Raw genomic sequence first — 15,139 nt, forward strand, 5'->3', positions numbered from 1 at the left:
CAGGTGTGCATCATGTTTAAGTTTCAAATGAATTTGAAATGGGGATTGCCTAAACCCTAGCATTAAAGGAATTCACTAGGTTCAACTAAAATATTCTCAGTGACTCCAAATGGCTTTCAAAAATGTTCATCATTTCTGGGAAATGCTGGAAGCAATAACCAGACGTGTTGCACATTTTTCCATGACATATTTGGGCTCTGAATTAAATCATATAGTATTTGCATTTGGGCATTTAAATGCTCAAATAATCATAAACTAAAATGTCTATTGTTGGATATATTCTAAACAATAGCCATGATTAGTTTCATGATTTTTGGAAATGCCCTGGCATTTTTAACAAAGCCCAGAACAAAATAATAAAATAGAAAACAGAAACTAAATTAGAGAAAAGAGAGGAAGAGAGTTACCTGGGCCACTTACCTGGCCAGCCCAGCCCACTGGCCTGGTGCCAGTCATCGCCTACCTCTGCCAGTAGGCAGAGGAGGGAGACAGCGCACGCGCGCGCGAGGAGCCACGCCGTCACCTGCTTGCCGCCGAGCCGTTGGACGCGTGGATGAGCTCCTCCTCGTCACCCCGCACCCCTTGGAACCCCCCTCGCTCACTGCCTCGTCCCCATCCCCTCTCTGATTCTCTCCCCTGCACCGCCCGAACGCCGCTCGCCGTCGCCGTAGCTACTGCCCTCGCCGAGCCCCGTTGCCGTGTCCCACTGGTCCGCCGTCGATCACCGCTTCACCAAGCCGAAGGACGCACCCGCGGGACGCCTGAAACGACGCCACCGTCTTCGTTTCCACCGTCGGCCACCGGAGATCCCCCTCGATGCTCTGCTCGCTCCGGTGCCTCCCCGAGCTCGCCCAGGCCACCGCTGCACCCGCTGTGAGCTTCTGTGTCGTTTCTCCCTCTCCCCTTGCTCGTTTTCTTCCTCTAACATCGATGCCCGTCGGAGCCGAGAGCTCTTCGCCGCCGGCCATGTCGCCGCCGTGGTCACCATCACCTATAGCCGCAACTGAGCGTGTCACCGTGCTCAGCACGCCGTCAGGAGTCCCTAGCGCTCACCCACTGCTCCTGCCGTGCTTCGCCACACCGAAACCGCCGAGACCCGAACTCCGGCCGCCGCAAACCTCGTCGCCGGCGCTGCTCCCGGCCACCCCAGCGCCCGCAACCGCCACCGTTGGATGCGCAACTCCGCCCTCATCCCGTAGCTGTGCTCCGCGCGCCAAACGGCGCCCCGTAGGGCAAACCCGCGGCTCGCCGCCGCGTCTGGCCTCGCCGGCGGCTAAACGTCGGTGAGTTGACCTCGTTTGACCAGGCTGCCCCCTCCCCTGAGTCAATGACAAGTGGGGCCGCCTGATAATTAACCTGGGTTTACCTTTAATTAACTCTAAATTGGTTAGTTAATTAACAGTGACACTGACGTGCGGACCCCACCGTCCAGGTTTGACCTGGACCGCCCAGTTGACGTGCTGACGTCGCTGTGACGTAATGCTGACGCTATAAATCATTTTCTGGATTTATTCTTATACAGAAAATTCCAAAAAATCCTATAAACTTCTAAAAATCATAGAAAATCAACCGTAACTCCAAATGAAATAATTTATATATGAAAAATGATCAGAAAAATCCAATCTATCCATCTGTACCATTTCCATGCATGTTAGAACAACTTATGACTACTGTTTAGGACAAATCATGTAAATGGCATTTGAATTTCCACATATGGAGTTTGAATTTGAATCTTTGATTCAAGCCAACTCCATTTAACTTGCTGCTAGTTGCATTAGCCCAAACCACAGCATATTTCCATGTCATAGCATGCATCATATTGTGCATTGCATTGATCGTGTTCTTCTCTGTTTGCCGGTATTAGTCCCCTCTCGGTAGACGATGTTCCGGCGTTGTGATCGTTGACACTAATGAAGACTCAATGCTATCTTCAGAAGTGCCAGGCAAGCAAAACCCCCTTGCCCATTCCGATACAATCCCACTCTCTCGCTCCTGCTCTCTTTTACTGCATTAGGACAACAACGTTTCAACTGTTACATGCTGCGGTAGTTGAACCCCTTTCCTCTGCATGACCTGTCATTGCCACAGTAAATAGATGAAACCCACTAGCATGAGTAGGAGTTGTTTGAGCCCTGATGTGCCTACTCATTCATGCTTGTTTGTCATGCCTGCTATTGCTTAGAGTTGTGTCAGGTCTGATTCATCGGGAATGAATTGGAATATGGTGAACATGTCCTACTGTTGAGAGCTAAGTGTGTGAACACGATTTGGTAAAGGTAGCGGTGAGAGGCCATGTAGGAGTACATGGTGGGTTGTCTCATTGAAACCGTCCTCAGGAACTGAGTTCTGTGTTTGTGATCCATGAACAGTTACTACCACACATTGGGCTCCGGGCGCTCCAAGCTCTCTCGACTTATTAATCAACCTGATCTCTGTCCAGGAGTTGCAACTAGTTTCTGGTGTTTGTAGGTAGTGTTAGTAGTCTACCAAGTGGCACCCGGTACAGGTGGGCTTGGGACAGACTAGGCACACGTGGCCTGGTGTACCGAGTGGCACCCGGATGGTGGGCTCGGGAACCCTGCACACATCGTTTGGGGCCGTGAGCGACACCCCGGCCGGATCTCCTTGCGGATGGAACCCGAATAGGCGATAAACCTGGACTAGAGACTTGTCTGGTTAGTCAGGTCATGGCCGACTCCCTCGCCAGGCTTCCGCTTGAAGGTTGCCGAGGTACACGACGTGTACATGGTGGTAAGTGGCGAGAGCGTGTGTGACGAAGTACACCCCTGCAGGGTTAATATGATCTATTCGAATAGCCGTGTCCGCGGTAAAGGACTTCTGGGTTGCCTGTACAGTTCATAGACAAGTGAAAGTGGATACTCTAAAATGCGCAAGATAAGCGTGAGTGCTATGGATGGTGTTCTCGTAGGGAGACGGGAGCAGATCCATAGTGGTGTATTGATATGGTGAATATGTGGACTCGTGTGCGCCACCTCAAAAGAGTTACTTGCAGTCATAGTTTAGGATAGCCACCGAGTCAAAGCTGGCTTGCTGCAGTTAAACTCCACCACCCCCTTTGTTGATACCGATGCATATGTAGATAGTTCTGATGTAAGTCTTGCTGGGTACAATTGTACTCACGTTTGCCTATTTTATGTTTTGCAGAGAGACGTCAGTCTCGCTAGTAGTTCCGTGTGGGCTTCGACGTTTAGCTTGTTACCTCAGCTACGATCTTGTGCCCTCGGCAGGATCTAGTAGATAGTCAGGCTTCTCAGCCTTTTTCATTTGTAGATGTCTGTACTCAGACATGTTAAGCTTCCGCATGTGCTTTGACTTGTATGCTCTGAATGTTGGGTCATGAGACCCATGTTTGTAATATCTGGCTCTTCGGAGCCTAATGAATAAATACTCTGAGTCGTAGAGTCTTGTTGTGATGCCATGTTGTATTTGCACATATCGAGCATATTGTGTGTATGATTGAAATGCTTGGTATGTGTGGGATCCGACAACCTAGTTGTTTATCCTTGGTAGCCTCTCTTATGGGGAAATGTAGTTTTGTGCTTCCATGAGCCATAGTAGTCCGCTACAGCCCGGTTCACCGGAGTCCTGCTAGCCCAGCACTACTGCTCTGGACACTTGACTGGCCGGCATGTGTTTCATATCGTTCCTGTGTCTGTCCCTTCGGGGAAATGTCACGCGGTGACATCCGGAGTCCTGCCTAGCCTTCTACAGCCCGGGTTCCCGGAGTCCTGTTAGCCCAGTGCTACAGCCCGGATTCGCACGCTGCTGACCGACACGTTCGATGTTGATTCATGTATGCCTGTCCCCATACGTTAGTGCCGCTTTGGGTTCACGACTAGCCAAGTCGGCCCGGGTTCTCTGTCATATGGATGCTAGCGACACTATCATATACGTGAGCCAAAAGGCGCAAACGGTCCCGGGCCATGGTAAGGCGACACCCGTGGGAATACCGTGCGTGAGGCCGCAAAGTGATATGAGGTGTTACCGGCTAGATCGATGTGATTTGGAATCGGGGTCCCGACAGCTTTGGTATCAGAGGCTGACTACCTGTAGGTTTACGAAGCCAAACTGGTCGAAGTTGATTCTAGAAATGCTTTAGTTACATAAGGGAATTGATTGTGGAAGGGAACGTAAGGCTCTTTTTACTCCTTTACCTTATGCCCTTCTGATCTGAGTCACCCTCTTCTCTTCTACGGGGACTAAGAACTAGGCTTCTCATCTTTCTATCAGGATCACGTGTTACTAATCCGTAGACTCGTAGGATTGTTGGTCTGAAGCCTCAGTTCAGTTTCTACTACTTCCATGTGTTGACAGTTCATCCCAGAACCATGATATGATATTGTGCTTCTAAGTGGTTATGCCACCATTCTTGCAGGATGTCTCAAATCCTTGAGCATTTACAGCCGTTATGCTGTCCGAGTCATCCCAGGCTTCTAAACAATCTGATGCATTTGCAAAATCCTTTCCCTCTGTTTTGCGTCCCTTTGGGCCAGATTAAGCACACTACCGGTGCGTTGAGGTACTCTATTGCCTCAGTATATATGTTGGAGCTATTGTTATGACCCTAGGTGTTTAGGGAGTCACCTAGTAATCTAGCCATGTTTTGTGTTCCCGGTGTGATGATTCTGGCCATCATTCTCGAAAGCATCCCGTGATGCCACTTAGTTAGTAGGCATTCTATTCCCGGGTTTCTGGACTCGAGATTCACTCCGCTTACCTCCTGTTGATAGTGTTTGCTCGTTCCTTTAGGATATTAGTAACCTTTGCGATAGTCCTCGAGGTCTGTGGTATTTCCTTCTTCCAAATACCATGAACCATTATGGCAGGAGTTCGTTTGAACCAAAAGATCACAACCAGGGCGCTCTTGAGGAGTACTCCATCCATATTGTGAATCTGCCAGTCCTACCTTTCCGCATGGATTATCTGGAAGAAATATGTTGAACTTGTTTGACATACTAAATTTATGCATCCGCAACTCAGAAAACCATATGTTCCTTTGAGTTGTCTCTCTTTAGTTGTTTTCTGGCCCTCGTCTATCAATTGATAGTCAGGAGTAGTGGTGCATTTGTGTTATCGATGCTTATTATTCTTGTGGTCCGTCAAGCCGTTCTATTTCAGAATGACTAGGAGAAACAAACTCCAGTACCTCGTCCATCTCTGGGATTGGGTCAAAGTAGTTGTATTCCGCAGATCAAAACGCCAAACCAGCTTTTGATTCTGTTCTACCTTGGAGTATTACCATCTTTATGTCAAGAGTGTCATGAGAATTGCACCACCTCTTATAAATTCTTGACGCAGTGATACTTCTCGCCATCATTATTCATTCCTCGGTCCCGTGTTGTCACAACCGGAATACTGACAAGTGAATTGTGATGTGTGAAATCAATACTCTGAGCAACTCGTTGCTTGGTAGTTAATGGACAACACTCTCATTCTTAGCGTGCTGGTTATTGAATCATCATCCTAAGATTGATCGTGCTACCTAGTCCTTATTTTTGGCGCACTCTTCAATCAATGAGTTAGGATTTTGTCAAACCCTTGCTCAGTTGATCATATCGTCTTGCCCTGAAAAGCAAGATTGTTCTCGAGCTTAGTAACATATCGGTGGTTCGTGATTTTCCGGATATCTTCTCAGAAGTATCACCAGGTTGTCACCTGACCGCTATGTTGAGCTCGTGATCAAATGGTTTTTCCTATAAACCACTCTTTCTCCAAGAATCTGTGTTGGATACCCTTGAGCTAGTTGGTCAAGCTAGAAAACAACTTGGAGAGTTGGAAGATAAAAGCTTGCCTGACTTAGTTCTCTCCAAAGGATATCTCTTGTGTGTGTGTTTGTTGTAGGAAGATGATTTCTTCATCGATTGGTCCTCGTGATCAATTAATGGACCTATCATCTTAACCAAACTTTGATTTGAGTATGGGCTATTATCAATCAAATCAGAACCAACGATGATCATAATGTTGTCTTACTCGTGGTTGATCCCTCGAGCATGCACCATTATATCTTTTGGGTCTGACCAATGCTATCACTTGTTCACATAATTATGGTAGTCCATCTCCATTGGAATTTTGATAAATTGTTGCTGAGCCCATCGGCAACATTCTTGTCTTGTCCATGATTTTGTTGAGCATTAAGCTAGTGCTGGGAACTTTGTAAGCGTTGCCCTCGTGTCCCGTTCATGAGGTATATGCTTGGATGAAAGAAGATACTTCCTCTAATTCACATGCACTTGATGTAAGTTGCCGCCATGAATTCGAGAAAGTTTGTTTTTGCTTTCTCTGGAATCATCCCAAGTCAGCCATGCACGTGCGAAGTATTCCGTGGTCCGTTAGACTGATCATCTTCGTTCCATATGAATTCCGTAGCACACCAAGCCACTGATTGATTTGTTCAAGGAGAAGAAGTTCCTTCTTAAGAATCATGACTTATGTTAGGACTTTGTTATCCTCGTTGATGGTTCCCCACCTGAACTCGGTAGTGTTTCATTATAAGACTACTACGTGGCCATGTTTGTCTGGGACAGTGTGTTCACAAGTTTGTAGCAGAACCAGCTCATGTTTTGGAGCTTGCTATCGTAGTTCATTCCCCGAGAATCTCGCAACATCATCTCGTCGGTTTGTGTTGCAAACTTTCTTTTCCAGACACGTTGTTTGAATTATCCTGTTACCAACCAGATTTGAATCTCAGGCAGATATGATGGTTGGAATTTCTTCCAAGAACTATGATATAGGTTCCAGTGAAGTGGACGTACCTAGCTGGAAGCACCATTATTGTAGTATCTTGATTAAGCCGTTTGGTCACTTCCCATGAGGATTTCATATGACTTATTCCACAAGTTGTTCCTTATGGATTTTTATATTTCCGAAGTCCGACCTTTTACTTGATGTTCTAGATATCAAACCATATCTATGAACGGGGTATGCTAGTGCATCAAGGAGAACATTAGAAGCGGAGTGCTAAATGTCTCTCGGTCGATCATCCAGATTTGCTTCTTTGGCATTGCTAAGGAAAAATCTGAGAAAGTGTTGTCCTCCTTTGCACCTGCAACCTCCATCACCGTTCATCATGGTAGTATGATGTGTTGCCCGGATCCTCGGCACGGATGTTGGTAAAACCTTGATGAACATGGAAATGCTCAAGTTCTTGAAAGCACGCTCAGTCACTAGGTTATATCCTTGGTATCAACTGGAATGTGCCTTCCATTTGCCGAGTTGTTCTATAACCATAGCTTCCTTTCCAAATTGAGTGTGCCATTCTTTTGAATTCTTTCAAACGATCATTGTAAATTGCCTTACGCTGGTATAAAGAGTTTCAATGATCTTTGTATCAAAAGTAATTCTTTTTGCCACTTAAGGGAAGAATTCCACGAGTCACCTTTCCTAAGGTGCCCCGTTATGGAGTCATGTCGATTTCTCCTCGCTACTTGAAACCTTTGTCATCTGTTTTCTTTCCATCCACTGTCTCAACTCAAGAGTTGTTCCAACGTCTCACTCCATGAGTTGATCTTGTATAGCTCGATCTTCGAGAAGATCAATCCTGTAGAGTTTCCCTCTCTTCCGTCATCATAGTTGGATGAAGCTCTCGAAAGAAAAGATGTCAAGATCAAGATGATGCAATGAATCAACACCTTCGAGGAGAACAATTGGATCGTGAAGATTGTGTTAGCTTTTGTGTCCCCTTTTCCTCTTACCCTACGCTTGAATCTCGGGACGAGATTCTTGTTTTAGTGGGGGTGAGTTGTCACATCCCTAGTTCTGGTTTGCTCTAGGCTAGCTAGTCAGGTGTGCATCATGTTTAAGTTTCAAATGAATTTGAAATGGGGATTGCCTAAACCCTAGCATTAAAGGAATTCACTAGGTTCAACTAAAATATTCTCAGTGACTCCAAATGGCTTTCAAAAATGTTCATCATTTCTGGGAAATGCTGGAAGCAATAACCAGACGTGTTGCACATTTTTCCATGACATATTTGGGCTCTGAATTAAATCATATAGTATTTGCATTTGGGCATTTAAATGCTCAAATAATCATAAACTAAAATGTCTACTGTTGGATATATTCTAAACAATAGCCATGATTAGTTTCATGATTTTTGGAAATGCCCTGGCATTTTTAACAAAGCCCAGAACAAAATAATAAAATAGAAAACAAAAACTAAATTAGAGAAAAGAGAGGAAGAGAGTTACCTGGGCCACTTACCTGGCCAGCCCAGCCCACTGGCCTGGTGCCAGTCATCGCCTACCTCTGCCAGTAGGCAGAGGAGGGAGACAGCGCACGCGCGCGCGAGGAGCCACGCCGTCACCTGCTTGCCGCCGAGCCGTTGGACGCGTGGATGAGCTCCTCCTCGTCACCCCGCACCCCTTGGAACCCCCCTCGCTCACTGCCTCGTCCCCATCCCCTCTCTGATTCTCTCCCCTGCACCGCCCGAACGCCGCTCGCCGTCGCCGTAGCTACTGCCCTCGCCGAGCCCCGTTGCCGTGTCCCACTGGTCCGCTGTCGATCACCGCTTCACCAAGCCGAAGGACGCACCCGCGGGACGCCTGAAACGACGCCACCGTCTTCGTTTCCACCGTCGGCCACCGGAGATCCCCCTCGAGGGCCAAGGGAGAGGGGGGGCACAGCCTTGGCCCTTCCTCCAAGGAAGGGTGCGGCCAGGGAGGAGTCCATCCTCCCCAAGGCACCTCGGAGGTGCCTTCCCCCTTTAGGACTCTTCCTTTCCCTTATCTCTTGGCGCATGGGCCTCTTGGGGCTGGTGCCCTTGGCCCATATAGGCCAAGGAGCACACCCCTACAGCCCATGTGGCCCCCCGGGGCTGGTGGACCCCCTTGGTGGACCCCCGGACCCCTTTCGGCACTCCCGGTACAATACCGATAATGCGCGAAACTTTTCCGGCGACCAAAATAAGACTTCCCATATATAAATCTTTACCTCCGGAACTCCTCATGACGTCCGGGATCTCATCCGGGACTCCGAACAACTTTTGGGTTACCGCATACTAATATCTCTAGAACCCTAGCGTCACCGAACCTTAAGTGTGTAGACCCTATGGGTTCGGGAGACACGTAGACATGACCGAGACGACTCTCCGGTCAATAACCAACAGCGGGATCTGGATACCCATGTTGGCTCCCACATGTTCCACGATGATCTCATCGGATGAACCACGATGTCGAGGATTCAATCAATCCCGTATACAATTCCCTTTGTCAATCGGTATGTTACTTGCCTGAGATTCGATCGTCGGTATCCCGATACCTTGTTCAATCTCGTTACCGGCAAGTCCCTTTACTCGTTCCGTAACACATCATCCCATGATCAAATCCTTGGTCACATTATGCACATTATGATGATGTCCTACCGAGTGGGCCCAGAGATACCTCTCCGTTTACACGGAGTGACAAATCCCAGTCTCAATTCGTGCCAACCCAACAGACACTTTCGGAGATACCTGTAGTGCACCTTTATAGCCACCCAGTTACGTTGTGACGTTTGGTACACCCAAAGCATTCCTACTGTATCCGGGAGTTGCACAATCTCATGGTCTAAGGAAATGATACTTGACATTAGAAAAGCTCTTAGCAAACGAACTACACGATCTTGTGCTAGGCTTAGGATTGGGTCTTGTCCATCACATCATTCTCCTAATGATGTGATCCCGTTATCAACGACATCCAATGTCCATGTTCAGGAAACCGTAACCATTTATTGATCAACGAGCTAGTCAACTAGAGGCTTACTAGGGACATGGTGTTGTCTATGTATCCACACATGTATCTGAGTTTCCTATCAATACAACTCCAGCATGGATAATAAACGATTATCGTGAACAAGGAAATATAATAATAACCAATTTATTATTGCCTCTAGGGCATATTTCCAACAGTTTCCCACTTGCACTAGAGTCAATAATCTAGTTCACATCACCATGTGATTAACACTCACAGGTCACATCACCATGTGACCAACATCCAAAGAGTTTACTAGAGTCAACAATCTAGTTCACATCACTATGTGATTAACACTCAATGAGTTCTGGTTTGATCATGTTATGCTTGTGAGAGAGGTTATTAGTCAACGGGTATGAACCTTTCAGATCCGTGTGTGCTTTATGAATATCTATGTCATCTTGTGGATGCTACCACGCGCTACTTGGAGCCATTTCAAATAACTGCTCTACTATACGAATCCGGTCTACTACTCAGAGTCATCCGGATTAGTGTCAATGTTCACATCGACGTAACCCTTTATGAACAACTCCTTTTCACCTCCATAATTGAGAAAATTCCTTAGTCCACTAGATACTAAGGATAAGTTCGACCGCTGTCATGTGATCCATTCCCGGATCACTATTGTACCCCTTGACCAACTCATGGCAAGGCACACTTCATGTGCAGTACACAGCATAGCATACTGTAGAGCCTACATCTAAAGCATAGGGGACGACCTTCGTCCTTTCTCTCTCTTCTGCTGTGGTCAGGTCTTGAGTCTTACTCAATACTCACACCTTGTAACACAGCCAAGAACTCCTTCTTTGCTGATCTATTTTGAACTCTTTCAAAATCATGTCAAGGTGTGCGTTCTTTGAAAGTATCATCGGGCGTCTTGATCTATCTCTATAGATCTTGATGCCCAATATGTAAGCAGCTTTATCCAGGTCTTCCTTTGAAAAAACTCCTTTCAAATAACCCTTTATACTTTCCAGAAATTTTACATCATTTCGGATCAACAATATGTCATTCACATATACTTATCAGAAATGTTGTAGAGCTCCCACTCACTTTATTGTAAATACAAGTTTCTAACAAACTTTGTATAAACCCAAAAACTTTGATCACTCCATCAAAGCGTATATTCTGACACCGAGATGCTTGCTCTAGTCCATGGAAGGATTGCTGGAGCTAGCATACCTTTTAGCATCCTTAGGATCGACAAAACCTTTCTGATTGTATCACATACAACCTTTCCTTACGAAAACTGGTAAGGAAACTTGTTTTGACATCCATCTGCCAGATTTCATAAATGCAGCTAATGCTAACGTGATTCCGACGGACTTAATCATCTCTACGGATGAGAAAATCTCATCGTAGTCAACTCCTTGAACTTGTGAAAATACTCTTTGCCACAAGTCGAGCTTCATAGACGGTAACATTACCGTCCATGTCCGTCTTCTTGTTAAAGATCCATTTATCTCAATGGCTTGCCGATCATCGGGCAAGTTCACCAAAGTCCATGCTTTGTTCTGATACATGGATCCTATCTCGGATTTCATGGCTTCTAACCATTTGTCGGAATATGGGCCCACCATCGCTTCTCCATAGCTCGTAGGTTCAGTATTGTCTAACAACATGATATCTAAGACAGGATTACCGTACCACTCAGGAGTAGTACATATCCTTGTCGACCTACGAGGTTTGGTAGTGACTTGATCCGAAGTTTCATGATCACTATCAAAAGCTTCCACTTCAATTGGTATAGGTGCCACAGGAACAACTTCCTGCGCCCTGCTACACACTAGTTGAAGTGACGGTTCAATAACCTTATCAAGTCTCCACCATCCTCCCACTCAATTCTTTCGAGAGAAACTTTTTCTTGGGAAAGGACTTGTTTCTAGAAGCAATTACTTTTGCTTCCAGATCTGAAATAGGAGGTATACCCAACTGTTTTGGGTTTTCTATGAAGATGCATTTATCCGCTTTGGGTTCGAGCTTATCAGCTTGAAACTTTTTCACATAAGCATCGCAGCCCCAAACTTTTAAGAAACGACAACTTAGGTTTCTCTAAACGGTGTCGTCTCAACGGAATTGCGTGGTGCCCCCTTTTAAAGTGAATGCGGTTATCTCTAATGCCTAACCCACAAATGATAGTGGTAATTCGATAAGAGACATCATGGTATGCACCATATCCAACAGGGTGCAGTTATGATGTTTGGACACACAATCACACTGTGGTGTTCCAGGCGGTATTAATTGTGAAACACTTTCCACAATGTCTTAATTGTGTGCCAAACTCGTAACTCAGATACTCATCTCTATGATCATATCACAGACATTTTATCCTCTTGTCACGACGATCTTCAACTTCACTCTGAAATTACTTGAACCTTTCAATAATTCAGACTTGTGTTTCATCAAGTAAATACACTCAGCATCTACTCAAATCATCTATGAAGTAAGAACATAACGATATCCACTGCATGCCTCAGCACTCATTGGACTGCATACATCAAAATGTATTACTTCCAACAAGTTGCTCTCTTGTTCCATCTTACTGAAAATGAGGCCTTTCAGTCATCTTGCCCATGTGGTATGATTTGCATGTCTCAAGTGATTGAAAATCAAGTGAGTCCAAACGATCCATCTGCATGGAGTTTCTTCATGCATATATACCAATAGACATGGTTCGCATGTCTCAATCTTTTCAAAAACGAGTGAGTCCAAAGATCCATCTACATGGAGCTTCTTCATGCGTTTTATACCAATATGACTCAAATTGCAGTGCCACAAGTATGTGGTACTATCATTACTATTTTATATCTTTTGGCACGAACATGTGTATCACTGCGATCGAGATTCATTTTAGGTGCAAGACCATTGAAGGTATTATTCAAATAAACAGAGTAACCATTATTCTCCTTAAATGAATAACCGTATTGCGATAAACATAATCCAATCATGTTTATGCTCAATGCAAACACCAAATAACAATTATTTAATACCAATCTCGATGGTAGAGGGAGCATGCGATGCTTGATCACATCAACCTTGGAAACACTTCCAACACATATCGTCATCTCACCTTTCCGCAGCTTTTATTTCGAGTTACTAACACTTAGCAACCGAACCGGTATCTAATACCCTGGTGCTGCTAGGAGTACTAGTAAAGTACACATTCATATAATGTATATCCAATATACTTCTGTCGACCTTGCCTGCCTTCTCATCTACCAAGTATCTAGGGCAGTTCTGCTTCAGTGACCGTTCCCCTCATTACAGAAGCACTTAGTCTCGGGTTTGGGTTCAACCTTGGGATTCTTCACTAGAGCAGCAAATGATTTGCTGTTTCATGAAGTATCCCTTTTGCCCTTGCCCTTCTAGAAACTAGTGGTTTTACTAACCATCAACAATTGATGCTCCTTCTGGATTTCTACTTTCGCGGTGTCAAACATCGCGAGTTGCTCAAGGATCATCATGTCTATCCCTGATATGTTATAGTTCATCACGAAGCTCTAATAGCTTGGTGGCAGTGACTATGGAGAACCATCACTATCTCATCTGGAAGATTAACTCTCATTCGATTCAAGCGATTGTAGTACTCAGACAATCTGAGCACATGCTCAACGATTGAGCTTTTCTCCCTTAGTTTGCAAGCTTAAGAAACTTGTCAGAGGTCTCATACCTCTTGACGTGGGCACTAGTCTGAAATCCCAATTTCAGTCTTCGGAACATCTCATATGTTCTGCGACGCTTCAAAAACGTCTTGTCACCACAATTTTAAACCGTTAGCATCACACACTGAACTATCACGTAGTCATAAAAAACGTGTATGCCAGATGTTTCGCAACATCTACAGACGACGCTGAGGTTCAGCACACCGAGCGGTGCATTAAGGACATAAGCTTTCTGTGCAGCAATGAGGACAATCCTCAGTTTACGGACCCAGTCCGCATAATTGCTACTATCAACTTTCAACTAAGTTTTCTCTAGGAACATATCTTAAACAGTAGAGCTAAAGCGTAAGCTATGACATAATTTGCAAAGACCTTTTTGACTATGTTCATGATAATTAAGTTCATCTGATTATTTAATGAACTCCCACTCAGATAGACATCCCTCTAGTCATCTAAGTGATACATGATCCGAGTCAAACTAGGCCGTGTCCGATCATCACGTGAGACGGACTAGTCATCATCGGTGAACATCTCCATGTTGATCGCATCTACTATACGACTCATTTTCGACCTTTCGATCTCCTGTGTTCCGAAGCCATGTCTGTACATGCTAGGCTCGTCAAGTCAACCTAAGTGTTTCGCATGTGTTCCGAGGCCATGTCTGCACATGCTAGGCTCGTCAACACCCGTTGTATTCGAACGTTAGAATCTATCACACCCGATCATCACGTGGTGCTTCAAAACAACGAACCTTCGCAACGGTGCACAATTAGGGGGAACACGTCTCTTGAAAATTTAGTGAGGGATCATCTTATTTATGCTACCGCCGTTCTAAGCAAATAAGATGTAAACATGATAAACATCACATGCAAATCATAAAGTGACGTGATATGGCCAATATCATCTTGCGCCTTTTTGATCTCCATCTTCGAGGCGCGGCATGATCACCTTCGTCACCGGCATGACACCATGATCTCCATCATCATGATCTCCATCATCGTGTCTTCATGAAGTTGTCTCGCCAACTATTACTTCTACTACTATGGCTAACGGTTAGCAATAAAGTAAAGTAATTACATGGCGTTTTCATTGACTCGCAGGTCATACAATAAATTAAGACAACTCCTATGGCTCCCGCCGGTTGTCATACTCCTCGACATGCAAGTCGTGATTCCTATTACAAGAACATGATCAATCTCATACATCACATATATCATTCATCACATCCTTTTGGCCATATCACATCACATAGCATACCCTGCAAAAACAAGTTAGACGTCCTCTAATTGTTGTTGCATGTTTTACGTGGCTGCTATGGGTTTCTAGCAAGAACGTTTCTTACCTACACAAAACCCACAACGTGATATGCCAATTTCTATTTACCCTTCATAAGGACCCTTTTCATCGAATCCGATCCGACTAAAGTGGGAGAGACAGACACCCGCTAGCCACCTTATGCAACTAGTGCATGTCAGTCGGTGGAACCTGTCTCACGTAAGAGTACGTGTAAGGTCGGTCCGGGCCGCTTCATCCCACGATGCCTCCGAATCAAGATAAGACTAGTAACGGCAAGTAAATTGACAAAATCGATGCCCACAACTACTTTGTGTTCTACTCGTGCATAGAAACTACTCATAAACCAAGCTCATGATGCCACTGTTGGGGAACGTAGCACAAATTCAAAATTTTCTACGCATCACCAAGATCAATCTATGGAGTTTACTAGCAACG

This window comes from Aegilops tauschii, chromosome 2, assembly GCF_002575655.3.
Source record: "Aegilops tauschii subsp. strangulata cultivar AL8/78 chromosome 2, Aet v6.0, whole genome shotgun sequence".
Classification (NCBI taxonomy): domain Eukaryota; kingdom Viridiplantae; phylum Streptophyta; class Magnoliopsida; order Poales; family Poaceae; genus Aegilops; species Aegilops tauschii.